This window comes from Elephantulus edwardii, unplaced genomic scaffold (assembly GCF_000299155.1).
Source record: "Elephantulus edwardii isolate Elephantulus edwardi_28Jun2011 unplaced genomic scaffold, EleEdw1.0 scaffold00335, whole genome shotgun sequence".
In the NCBI taxonomy this organism is placed as follows: Eukaryota; Metazoa; Chordata; class Mammalia; order Macroscelidea; family Macroscelididae; genus Elephantulus; species Elephantulus edwardii.
The window spans coordinates 1,695,697-1,706,102 of NW_006400085.1; the positions used below are offsets into that span (position 1 = coordinate 1,695,697).

The following is a 10,406-nucleotide window of genomic DNA, read 5'->3' on the forward strand; positions in this document are numbered from 1 at the left end:
AACAACAACAACAACAACAAGCCGATTGGCAGCCTCATGATAGATGGTGATGAGACTGAGATTGTTCAAAACTGTAGTTTGCTTCACTCCACAATCAACACTCTTGGTTCCAGCAGCCAGGGAATCAAAAGACAAATTGCGTTGGGAAAATCTGCTGTCAGGTACATGTCCAGAATACTGAAGAGCAGCAATGCCAATCTGGAGACTGAGGGTTTGGTCTTCACAGTTACATGCTATGCATCAGAAAGGTGGACAATGTCCAGGGATGATAGAAGAATTGCTGCCTCTGAGCTGTAGTCCTAGGAACGAGTATTTACTATACCATGAATTGCCAAGAGAACAAATAGGTTCATTCTGGAGAGGGTGGAAACAGGCTCTCCATGGAGGCAAGGGTGCTGAAGTTTCATCTGACATACTTTGGACATGTTGCAAGGAGGGACCAGTCCTTGGAAAGGGACATTATGCTCTAGAGGCTAAAGGGGCAGCACAAGAAGGAAGAACCTCACTGAGATGGATTGACTCAGTGACTGGAGTAATGGGGGTAAGTGTGTCAGAGACAATAACGTTGGCGTAGGCTTGAGCAGGGTTTGTAGCTGTTGTACATGGCATCATTATGAGTCACAGGAGACTTGACAACACATAGCAACAATTACAACAATACCTAGGTAAAAATGTTGGGTTTAATATAACAGATTCAAGAGAATGATGTTGCTACTCTCAAAGTAATTGTATACAAATATAAATAGAAAAATGAAGGAATTCCTAGAATGTGATTATATTGTAAATGGAAAAACCCAATTCTATTTATATTACGATAGTTGTTTTCTTCCTTTTTTTATTCCTTATGGGAACTTTTTGTGAGGTTTATATTCTGAGGTACAAAGTTTTCCACACCATCCACCTTCAATCGATAACTGGAGCATAGAAGGATGGATAGTAGACTGAGTGACGTTCAGGGCAATTATGGAGTTTAAACTAATTTCTATCTCTGAAAAACAGTTGGAGAAAATAGTAGGCAACTTGACTTCCTTTTTGTTTATTTGCATTTATGCTCCATATATTTCCACTACATTTACATGTGATTAGCAAACTGCGACTCCTTAAGCGATTTTGAAACGTGTTGTTTTCTTGCTGCTACTCAGGCTACAGCTTTCCAATATTCTGATCACTGTTATCACTAAATTGCAGTCTTCACCACAAAATATATGTGGAAATACTTAGAGCTTGAAAAAAAGCAAAACAGTGAGGACACAAAGGTGGAAGATAATATTTGTCGAGTGCAATAACAATTTTGTCTTATCAGAACTTCATTCCTTTGCCATTGATTTAGCACCAACAATTTCAACTAAATATTAATATATATAAATGTATACATGAATAAATAAATAAATATACAAATAAAATATATTTATATGTTGTTATTGTTGATTGCCTTCAAGTTGAGCACAACTCACACTGTCTCCATGAACAAAAGGCCTGAAGCCCCTCTACAACCATTGACTTTTATCAAAGTTCATAAGAGTTTAACAGAGGCATGTTATTTAGGAAGTGGATGCCACTCTTGCTTCCAAACCTGTCTATTGTGGTTGTTCTGGAAAAAGACTTCCCTGGACTCATCACCACCACTGTCTTGGGAGCCTGGCTGTGTGGCGTGGTGGCAGAGCAGAGGGTCAGCTCATCATGTCCAGGCTGCCTGCTGGGTCAGAGCAGCTGTCACAACCCAGTGCCTCTGCCACTTCTTTTCTGAAGACTGACAGGTTCTAAGTAAACCTGTCTCTGTTCTTGACAGACAGGCTCTCTTCCACTCCTGCCATCAGGTTTCTGAAGCACTGGGCCAGGGTGTCCCACTTGATGTGAGGCTGGCTGTTTATCAGACTCGCCAGCAGTTCACTGAAATACTTCTCATTGAGCAGGATGAGTTCCAGGAGAGTCCTGGATATGGGCCACTGGTTCCAACAGTCTTCAAAGACCATGGTGTTCATGAAAACAGACGTTATCTGTTATAGGATATCTGGGTTTTATTGCATAAAGTGTAAAAATTTCTGGCTGGCCCCTGCAGCCTCTCTGCTTTGAAGCAGCTTCTGGCCCTCTTTTGGTACGTGCTTGAAGAGGTAGGTGAGGATGTAGTCTAAACTTGTATGCTGGAGGAGACAAGTGTAACAAGAGTAGTGAGTCCTTCTGAAATAGTTGTGAGAACATACAGGAGGACAGGAGGTTTTAAGTTGGTGATGAAGCTCATGTGGTCCTGGGTGAGACATTCTAGAAGTGAAAAATAAGACTGGCACAGTTTCTGGTACTGGAGCCAGTCACAGTGGGACACTGAAAGCAGTATTTTTTAAAATTTTATTATTATTATTACTCATTTTAATGAAAATTTACAGAGATTTTGAATTTCCATTCATTCATTGTTACACTTTTCTCCCTGCTCACCTCTCACTTCCAGTTCGTTCTTCTCTTTGAAAAGTAAAAGAAAAATCCTTTTATTGTTATACAATCTCTCCCCCGCCAAGTCCACTCCACTATGCAGCCTTTTGACAAAGGCCTGCAGCATATTGTCAAAATGGTAGTTCCCATACAACCTGAAGACGCCAAAGCTGACATAATTTCCACACAAGGCAGATTTGAGATTAGAATACCAGATGGAAATGTTTTTGAGTTTCAATGGATAAATCTGATCTTTTGATAGCTTCCCAAAGTATAGGATCTGATTACCATAAGTGCAAATCATTTTACTAGCTTCTCTGAAGAAAAGAATTCCGTTAGGAGAGGATACATCAAAATTTAAGTACTGAGATCTGTTTTGCATCAATTCTGTCATAAGTTTTAAGATGGTAGTTGTACATGCTGGCTCTCCATACCACTGCTCAACAGCCTTCTGTAGAAGCAGAAGATAGGTTTGGTACATCCAGTCAAACAGCATGGTGTAGTAGTCATTGTGTTCAGTGCAAAGGCAATTCCTCAAAGTCCAATCAACATATGCTTTACATCTTCTGTTCAAAATTATTGAGTATCTGCAGTACTGTTTCAAGTGAATTTTGCCCTTTTGATTTTCTGACTCCAGCTCTTTGCCCATTTCATTATAATACTTTGCTTTGTTTTCCTCAACTGCTCTTTGAAATCTTCTGCTCTTTAACTTCCTGATATCTTCCCTTTGCTTTGACTTCTTAACACTCTTGTGCAACATTCAGAATCTCTTCCCAACTCAGTCTTTTCTTCTGTGTTTGTAATAAACGGCCTTTTTACATTCTTCGTGGATGATATTCTTGATATCCTCCCAAAGCTCATCTGGTCTTCGTTCATTTATGTTCAAGGCCTTACACCTGTTCCTGAGATGTCTTTTAAAATCAGGTGGGATGGGCTCAAAGTCAAATTTCTGCTCTTATGAATTTGATTTACATTTCTTTAGCTTCATCTTGAATTTGTATGTAAGTAGTTGATGGTCTGTTCCATACGCAGCACTTGGTCTAGTTCTTACAGCTCATATTTAGTTTCTCGAATGATTCTACAGATATAATCAATCTTATTCTTGTGTAGGTTATCAGGTGAAATCCATGTATATAGTCACAATTTATGTTTCTTATAAAAATATTTCTTATTAATAAATCATTGGATGTATAAATATCATTCTATCTATCCCCAGCCTCATTTCTGTCATCAAGTCTATATTTTCTGACGAATGATCTTTCATTCCCAACTTCTGCCTTCCAGTCACCCCTGTCATGAGCCTTTAGCCTTAATTAATCACTTGCAAATATAATACAAAACAATCAGTTACAATTTATTGATTCATATTAATTCATAGCAAGCATAGTGGAGAACACTCATCCCTGGGAGCCTAATTTGTCTCCTTGGTCACTCATTGCCCCTGGTGTGGTCAGGGTCTCCTTGGTCTCTCATGGTGTGGGCAGGATCTTCAGGTCTGAAAAGAGCCTTTGGATCATTTTACATCTTTTCTCTTCTGCTACTTGAAGCAGCATCATCTACTGGGCTCCTAGGGCTTTATATACTTTGGGCTTAGTGGGTTACATTATGTTGAGGCGAGTGGGGCATTCTGGGACATGTTGAATAACAATATGGGTTTAACCAATCATATTCAACAACAAGTTACATTTTCTTATCACAGGCTTACACATGTTCAGGCAGTTGGGGGACTAAAGGCAAGTAGGGGTATGTTTCGGCATATTTACATCAAACCGTTTCAGTACACTTAAATATATTTTCACAGCATACTTTTATATTTTCACAGCCAACTTATATATTTCTCACAGCAGACATATATTTTCACAGCAGACTTGTATATTTTCACAACAGAAATATTTCTCATAACATGTAACTTACGTATTTTCACAGCAGACTTATATCACTCATAACAGCCCATTATTATTTGTGCATCCTGAGTGCATGTTCACTGGATTTCTGACTGCAAAAGTTGGTAGAAATAATCTATTTCTTCTCCTTCAGCTCTGGTTGTTGGTACATGTATTTGAATGATAGTAGTATTCACTGGACTTCCTTGTATGCATATTGATATTATGCTGTCACTCACAACATTGTATTTCAAGATGCATCTAGAAATTATCTTTTTAATTATGGAAGCAACCCCACCATTTCTCACATTTTCATGTCTGGTGTAGTAGATCACATGATTGTCTGATTTAAAATGTCTCATGCCAATCTATCTCATTTCGCCAACATCTAGTACGTCAATACTCACGCGTTCCATTTCTCTCTTAACAGTTCCTTCTTTCCCTACATTCATGCTTCTCATATTCAATGTTCCAATTATTAGTGTCTGATAAAACTGTTCTTTCTCCTTTGTGTTTTCTAATTTGACGGTTCAGCCTCAGGTGCTATATCTGCTAGTCTACTCTAAATGCTTTTTTGTACATAGGGTTTTTGAAGACATAGTCTTTCTGAAGTGAGTGGCCAATCCTTCTTCCTAGTCTGTCCTAGTTTGGACGCTCAGCTTTAGAATAATATAGAAATAACAGATTCAGTGTTGGTGTCCTCCATCCCTTGGTGCATGTGTCTTGTCCCACTAATTTCCCTGCTCCAGAAGCACCCCCTTCCACTCTCATCTACCCCATCCAGCATTGTCAGAAGTTACCTGAGGTACTAATTTATAGACTTGAATTTTCAACCTTCCATTTAGCAGCCTGTTTCATCAAGAAAGCTTGAATCCTGCAGAACATTCTCTTACTCACTTATTCATTATCACTCAATTGGAATAGACCTAGAGCTGACCTTCCAGCATGTTTTTAGAGGCTATAAAGCACACAAGAGAAGATTGCCCATATTTTCCCTAAAGAGAAGCTAGAACACTACAGTTCTTGACCTATAACAAAGGTTACAGGTCCTCCTCAATTTTAGCAAACAAGGTTGTGGCATCTTTATAATGAAGGTTATTGATGAATCTTCCTTCAATGCTGATGACATATTCTTCCTCATAAAGTATAGCCTCCTGAATGATCTGTTCCACATATAGATTGAAAAGGTGTGGAAAGAGGACACATGGCTTAAACACTCATTTCCTGATTTTGAACTGTACAGTGTATTCTGAGTATTGCTTCCTGATAAAAATATAGGTTTCATATGAGCACAATCTAATATTCTGAGATTCCCATTCTTCTCAAAGCTCACCACAATTTATTGTGATCCACACAGTCAAATGCTTTTCCATTGTCAGTGAAACACAGATAGACATTTCTCTGCTATTCTTTGCTTTCCGTCAAGATCCATCCGACATTGGTGATAATGTCTCTAGGTGCCACGACCTCTTCCAAATCCAGCTTGTATTTTTCTATCAATGTACTCTTCCAGTCATTTTTGGATAATCTAAGGAGGATTTTGCTTGCATGTAATATTATTGATATTGTTTGATGATTTCTACACTCTATCAGGTCACCCTTTTTTGGAACGGAAATAAATATGGATCTCTTCCAGTTAGTTGACCAGGTATTTGTCCTCCAGATTTTTTGGCCCAACCTTGTGAGCACATTTGTTGCAATATGTCAATTGGTGTGACATCAATACCTGGAGCCCTGTTTTCTGCCTATTTTTTTCAAAGCAGCTTGAACTTCCTCCTTTATCACCTATGCATTTTGATCATATGTTGTTTCATGAAGTTTTTCTGTTTCAGCCAATTCTATATTCTATATGACTGTCAAGACTTTCTATTTTCTTTTGATGCTTCCTGGATCATTCAATATTCTGCTCATAGCATCCTTAAGTGTTGCAACTCATGGCTTGAATTTGTTCTTCAGTTTCCTCAGCTTAAGAAATACCAAGTGAGTTGGGCAATTTTGGTTTTCACCTCAGCTCTTTGCACATTTCTTCATAATACTTTGCTTTGTCTTCTTGACCTGCCCTTTGAAATAATCTGTTCAGTTCCTTAACTTTCTGGTTCCTTTGCTTTGGCTTCATAGTGCTCTTGTGCAATATTCAGAATCTTGTCTGACATCCATATTAATGTTTTTTTCCTCCTCTGTCTTTTTAACGATTTTTTGTATTCTTTGGGTAAGATTCTCTTGCTATGCATACTTATTATATGAATGCAACCCCATTTAACCCTCATGTTTTCATTACCAATATAGTAGATTGTCTGATTCAAAGTAGCTCATGCCAATCCTTTTCAGCTCACCAGTTCCAAGTATGTCTATATTTATGTGTTCATTTTCTTTAACTATCTCTCATTTTCCTACATTTGTACTTCAGATAGTCCACATTCCAATTTTTAGTGACTATTTTCAGCTAGTCCTCATTTTTTATATGTTCCAGTATGAAGGTAGCTCCTGATGCTATATCTAATAGATTAAGGGTCTAAGTGTACTCTATTGTTCATTGGGTTTTCAAAGTCCTATTATTTCAGCCTATGCAAAGACATTTAAGTGTGTGGAACACAACAAATTGTGACTAATGTTGAAAAAAAAATAGGAATGCCAGGAACCTGATTTCACTCATGCAAAACTTATACCTAGACCAGAAAGCTGTTATCCAAACAGAGCAAGGACACACTTCAAGGTTCAAAATTAAGAAAAAAACTGCAACAAGAATGTATCTTTCTCCTTACCTTTTCAATCTATATGCAGAAAAGATATCAAAGTAGGCTGGACTTTAAGAAGAAAAATGTGGATTGGGGAAAGACTGATCAACAACCTGCATTATGTAGATGGCATAACTTTAGTCATTGACATTAAGGAGGACTGCAGAAGGTTAAAATTGAAGACTTTAATATGGATTGCATCTCAACATCAAGGGGAAAAAAACCCAACTCACTACTACGGCAGCTCGTGAGGACAAAGCAAAGTATTATAAGAGAATGTGCAGAGAGTTGAACTTGGAGACTAAAAAGGGAACAACTTGCTCTGCATTTCTCAAGCTGAAAGAACTAAAAAACAAATTTAAGCCTCATGTAGCAATGCTGAAAGATGCTATGGACAATATATTGAATGACCCAGAAAGCATCAAAAGAAGATGGAGAAAATACACAGGGTCACTGTACCACAAAGAATTGATTGACACTGAAAAAATTTCAGTAAGTACCATATGATCAGGAGCCAATGGTAATGAAAGAGGAAGTGGAAGCTGCATTGAAAGTATTGAGAAAAAAAAATAAGGCCCCAGGAATCAATGTGATATCAATTGACTTGTTTCAACTAACAGATGTAGCCTTGGATGCACTCACCAGTGTATGCCAGGAAATTTGGAGAATGGCTTTCTGACTAATGGATTGGAAGAGGTCCATATTTGTTCCTATTCCCAAGAAGGGTGATCCAACTGAATGTAGAAATTATCAAACAATATCATTCCATACATGCAGGTAAAATACAACTGAAGGTCATTAAAAACAGCTAGGACAGTCCATTGATAGGGAATTTCTTGAAGTTTAAGCAGGATTTAGAAGAGGCTGTGGCACTAGGGATATCATTGCTGATATCCGATGGATTCCTGGCTGGAATTAAGAAATACCAGAAGCATGGCTCTTTGTGCATTATTGACTATGCAAAAGTATTTGATTGTGTGGATATGACAAGTTGTGGCTGACATTGAAAAGAATGTAACTTGATTGTGCTCACATGGAACTTATACCTGGAGTAGGAGGCCATTGTGTGAACAAAGCACAGGAGCGCTGCATGGTTTGGAATTGTGAAGGGATTGTGTCAGGGATGTATTCTATCTCCATACCTGTTTAAACTATATGCTGATCTAATTATCTGAGAAGTTGGAAATTATGAAGAGGAATATGGCATCAGGATTGGAGGGAGACTCCTCAATAACCAGCATTATGCAGATAACATAATCTTACTTGGTGAAAGTGAGGAGGACTTGAAGCACTTGTTGCAGAAGATCAAGGAATGCAGCCCTCAGTATGGATTGTCTCAATATCAAGAAAGCAAAGATTCTTACCACTGGACCAATAAGCAGTGTCATGATGGATGGAGAGGAGATTAAAACTGTCAACAGCTTCATCTTGCTTGGATCCACAATTCACATCCTTGGTCAGGAAATAAGGAAACACATTGCACTGGGGAAATCTGCAGTTAGGGAACTTTCCAAATTATTGAGGAGTAGTGATGCCAGATTGAGGACAAAGTTGTGCCTGATTCAGGCCATGGTCTTTCCAATTACTAGCTGTGCATCCAAGACCTGGACAATGAATAAGGATGACAGAAAAAGAATTGATGCCTTTGAGTTGTGATGTTGGAGAAGAGCACTGACCATACCATGAATAGGCAAGAGAACTAATAGATATGCCTTGGACAGAGTGCAGCCAGGATTCTCTTTGAAGGTAAGAATGATGAGGCTTCACCTCACATACTTTGGACATATTGCTAGGAGGTGCTATTCCTTGGAGAGAGAGATAATGTTGGGATGGTGGAGGGTCAGTGAAGTAGAGGAAGACCCTCAACCAGGTGGATTGACAAGGTGCCTGCTGCAATGGGCTCTTGTGTGTCAGGAAGTATGAGAATGGCTCAGGACAGGAATAGATGCAGATCTTTTGTTCATAGGGTCACTACGAGTTATATGGGTCACTCAATGGCTCTTAACAACAACAACTGGGCCAATGGACAGTATCATTACAAAGAGAGAAAGGATTGAGGTTGTAGATTTCATCTTGCTTAGATCCACAATCATTCTTGGCTTTGGCAGTCACGGAATCAAAGGACCAGTTAGTTACATTGAGAAAATCTGCTGTGAAGGATCAGTCTAGAGACTAAATTTCACCTGATCCAGGCTATGGTCTTTCATTTGCTATGCATCTGAGAGCTGTGAGATGACTAAGGATGACAGAAGAATCATTGATGGCTTTGAGTTGTGGTGCTGAAGAAGAGTGTTAAACATATCATGGATTGCCAAGAGAACTAATAGGTCTGTACTAGAGACAGGAAATTTCTTTGTTCATTAGAGGCAAGGATTTTGAAGCTCCATCTCACATACTTTGGACGTGTTGTCAGAGGGTCTGATTCTCAGAGAAGGACATCATGCTCAGAAGGGTGGAGAGTCAGGGCAAGAGAGGGTGACCTTGCATGAAATGGATTGACACAGTGACTGTGGCAATGGAGTTAGTTGTTCCAGAGATGGTGAGGTTGGCAGGATAGCCTAGGGTTCAAAGCCATTGTTTGTATGGTGTCTACAGGTCCTGGTCTACTGGAGAGCGTATAACGATAACAACAACATATTTTATAAATAAATAAACTGTATTTATATCTGTCAAACTCTATCTCCATGTTTGTAACACAAGGAGGACCACACGACTGGTAACATGTTTAACTGCTAACCCAAAAATGTGAACCACCCAACGGCTACATAAAAGAAAGCTCTAGAAATCTACTTCATTAAAGTTCACAGCATAGGAAACTCCACAAAAACAAAACCCAAAACACCCAAACCCTATAGGTCAATTCTATTCTGCCACATGGGGGCACTATAAGTCAGAATCAACTCAATGACACCCAACAACAATATAAGCAAATGTTTCCTTCCCCTTTAAAAGAGTGATGGTAACAATGGGTTCGAGCATTTCTCAGATTGTGAGGACTGTATAGGATAGGACAAGGGTTAGATCGGCTGTTCATAGAATTGCTGTGAGCCACAGAGAGAGCTCTGTTGGCCTAATGGATAGAAAGTTATGCTGCCAAGCCAAAGGTGGGTGATTTAAATCTATGGCACTAAGGCCTAGTTTTAATTGTTTTCGGGCAAACATTCTTCTAAGTGGTCTGTCCATTTGCTTTACAGAGGTAACTCGTGGTTACTGTGATGCTAAACACTGTGACACTGATGTGTCAAATGTGATAATGGTTACCCTTGGTGGAGAGTGTTTGGTGGAGCTCCCAGATTAAAATAAGCTTGGGAGCAGGAGTGGCATCCACTGCCGAAATAGCTTACCTTTGGAAACTCTATGAACT

The 10,406-nt window shown here is 39.0% G+C and overlaps 1 pseudogene; it reads right to left on the bottom strand.

Annotated features, from left to right (window-relative positions):
- Window positions 1-1,670: 1,670 nt before the first annotated feature.
- Window positions 1,671-10,406, bottom strand: part of LOC102853176 — a 30,196-nt pseudogene continuing 21,460 nt past the window's right edge.